Genomic DNA, 3,756 nt, shown 5'->3' with positions numbered 1-3,756 from the left:
AAAAACTGTTTTGGTCTCCTAAGTTCTGTGATATTTTTCACCTTATGTTTACCTTTTATGAAAAAAACTATAATTGCTCCATAAAATTAATTTTTAAAAATTGATTTCTTCCCATTTAAAATGTTTTAAACTGCAATAACAAACTCTTTGCTTCAGTTTTACTGAGGTATGATAGAAAATTAAAATTGTATATATTTAACATACACACATATCCGTGGTTCTGATATACAGAAACTTCAAATAATGATTACAACAATAAAACTAACACCTAGTTACCTTTTGTATGTGTGAATTTGTATATGTGTGGATAGGAGAACAAGATCTATTTCTTGGCAAATTTCAAGTATACCATACATTACTATTAACTATACTCACTTTGCTATACACTATGTTTCCAGATATAATTCATCTTATAACTAAAAGTTTATGTCCTTAGACTAACAGCTATTTTTCTCCCACCCATATATCCTGGTAACCACCAATCCACTTTGTTACTATGAGTTTGACTTTTATTTGGATTTCACATATAAGTGAGATTTGTCTTTCTGTTTTTGGCTTATTTCACTTAGCACAATGGCTGCCAGATTTAGTCATGCTGTTGCAAATGGCAGGATTTTCTTAATATTAAGCCTAAATAATATTAATCTATGAATATATCACATTTTAAAGATCAGTTCATCTACCAAAGGGCACTTAAGTTGTTTCCATATCTTGACTACTGTGAATAATGCTGCAATAAACAAATATGGGAGTGCAGCTATCTCAAGATACTAATTTTAATTCCTTTGAAGTGGAACTGCTGAATCATATGGGAGTTCTATTTTTCATGTTTTGAGGAAGCTCTATTCTGTTTTTTATATGGCTGCTTCAATTTACTTTCCTATCAGCAGTGTACAAGAGTTAGCTTTTTTCCACATTTTCACTAACATTTTTTATGTATTGACATTTGATAATAGTCATCCTAACAGGTGTAAAGTGATATCTCATAATGGTTTTTGTTTTCCATTTTCTGGTTAGTAATGTTGAACATCTTTTTATATATCAGTTTGCCATTTGTATGTGTTCTTAAGAAAAATGTCTACTTGATCTCTTTGCCAAATTTTTGTAGATTTTTAAGTTGAGCTGTATGAATTCCTTTTATATTTTACATATTAATATCATATCAGATATATGGTTTCTAAATATTCATTTTATTCCATAGGCTCCTTTCCATTTTCTTGATTGTTTTTTTTTTTTTGCTTTGCAGAAACATTTCAGTTTGATATAGTCTCACTTGTTTATTTTTGCTTCTGTTCCCTGAGTTTTTGGTATCAAAACAGAGTCACTGTTAAGACCAATGCCAAGGAGCTATCCCTTATATCCTTTGAGAAGTTTTAGAACTTTAGGTTTGATGCTTAAGTCTTTAATGCATTTGGAGTTGGTTTTGTGTATAGTAAAAGATGAAGGTCAAATATCATTCTTTTGTATGTGGATATTCAGTTTTTCAAATACCATTTAGAAAAGAGGTTAAACTTTCCATGTTATGTATTCTTGGCATGTTTCTTAAAAATCTGTTGATGGTATATGTATGAGTTTATTTCTGGCCTCTTGATTCTGTTCTGAGTCTATGTGTCTTTTTTTGTGCTTATATCATACTTTTTGGATTCTGTAACTTTAAAATATAATTTGAAATAGGTAAGTGTAATGCCTACAACTTTGTACTTTTTGCCCAAAATTACTATTTTTTATGCCATAACAATAATTTACTTTTTTCAAATGAATGCCTAGCTATCTTACTATGACTTATTAATATGATTTTTCTAGCTGACTTGAAATATCAATTTTATCATACACAAAATTTCCTCATTCCATATATATATGGATATGTACAAATATATATGTGTGTGTGTATGCACATAAGTATGCATATTAATGTACATTATCTTGTTCCATTGATCTATGTGACTATCCATTGTTTTTTAACAAAATAAATCTCTTTATAATATTATTAAAACCTGTTAGGACACATTCCCTCCATTAAAAAAGTTGTTATTTTTAATGGCTTCATACATTTTTTTTACAATAGTTTTTTCTATTTTTTTTAAATGTCATTGAAATGTTGACAAGGATTGTACTGAATCTGTAAATTGTTGGGATAGTATGAATTTTTAAATCAATATAAATTATTTAAATCAATGAATACAAGATATATTTCAATTTTTATCAAGTACTCATTATTTTAAGTGCAGAAGTCTTTAACTTCCTTGGTTACATTACAACTAAGTAATGATATTGTTTTCTTAATTTCTTTTTCCAATATCTTGTTATCAGTGCATAGAAAAACTACTGACTGTTATATGTTAATTTGGTATTCTGCAACTTTACTGAATTTATTATTTTAAATATTTGTTTTGATGAAGGGTTTAGGGTTTTCTACATAATCTATGCCATCTCTAAACAAAAATAATTTCACTTCTTTTTTTTCTTTTTAAATCCCACTTTTATTAATTAATTGTAAGTAATATCAATATTCCAAAAATATAAACAGACACTTAATGACGTCCTACATTTCAAGTTTTTGCATACAACAAATGTATCAAACCATGAATCTGTAAGCAAGATGGTCAGAATCCTTCAGCTCAGTCACAGTGGGAAGCAGATCCCTACCCTCCAAATGGCATCATGAAGGGGCAAGCAGCTCGAGATGGGACGTGTCACACTCGGGGTCAATACAAGTAAAAAAGCTCACGAGGTCCAGCAGAGCATGGACCTCGGGGACAGGTCCCACAGCTTTAAAGGAACGGGGCAGCTGGCCCAGACCTCTGACTACCTCTCCCCTGGTTGAATTAGGTATTTACTGGCATTGGAGGAAAAAAAAACCCTGTTTACAAAAAAGATAACTGAGGGATGGCAGTGGTTGAGCAATCAACTGAAGACCTGAAGGGGAAATGGATTTACCTTTCTCATCACTTGGCCTGGCTGGGACACTGGAGGACGGGCAGCCCTACAGGGGGACTTGCCCTACCAAGTGAGCCTCAGGAGCAAGGTAGGGGCAGCAGGATAGAATGGGACCCATTGCCCAGCGAATGGCTGCCCGTGGACTTCCCATGCTTTTAGGGCCAATGTTATGAGATGAGCTTATTCCTCACAAAATGGTTCAAATCTTTGGGAGGTGGGAGGGAGCTAATAAAGGCCCCAGGCTAACTGAAAGTGGATTTACTCAACCTCTCTAGTAAGGGACTGGGGGCCTACAGAGCATCCACTCTACAATGTGCAGAGTGGAAACACTTACCTGACCCTTTTCCAGACTGGTCCTGTGTCCACACTTCCCCTATGAGAGGGACACGAACATTAGGCTTTTGATTTAGAAGCCCAATCAGAGAGGCACACTGTGGCCCTGAAGAGGCACCTTAAAGAACTGAACCTGGCAGGGGGGAAGATTCCTGACATGGCTTGAGTGGGGGCTGGCTGGACACAGCAGCCTGTCACCTTCCAGAGACCAGGCTCAAATGGCAAGGGCTGGTGGGAAGCCCCAGAAAAGAGTCCAGAGGGATGGGCTCCCTCCCAAGTTGCCCTCCTCCAAAACAGAGTCAGCCTGACTCCTCTGAGGAGGAAGTTTTACAATCACCAGTGCCACTTGCCCCTCATATGCTGTGACATTGGAAGCCGGACAGCAGAGAATGAAGAGGCTGGCTCTGGTCCCTGTGGATGGACACTATTTAGATTTGGCCGACTTGCTTCTCTGGGGAAGGAAGGAGAGGGGAGGAGGGAAGGGCA

The sequence above is a fragment of the Carlito syrichta genome, unplaced genomic scaffold (genome assembly GCF_000164805.1).
Source record: "Carlito syrichta isolate Samal-C Ts95f unplaced genomic scaffold, Tarsius_syrichta-2.0.1 Scaffold303552, whole genome shotgun sequence".
Classification (NCBI taxonomy): Eukaryota; Metazoa; Chordata; class Mammalia; order Primates; family Tarsiidae; genus Carlito; species Carlito syrichta.
The sequence above is the reverse complement of the archived record's forward strand: the minus strand, read 5'-3'. Positions refer to the sequence as shown.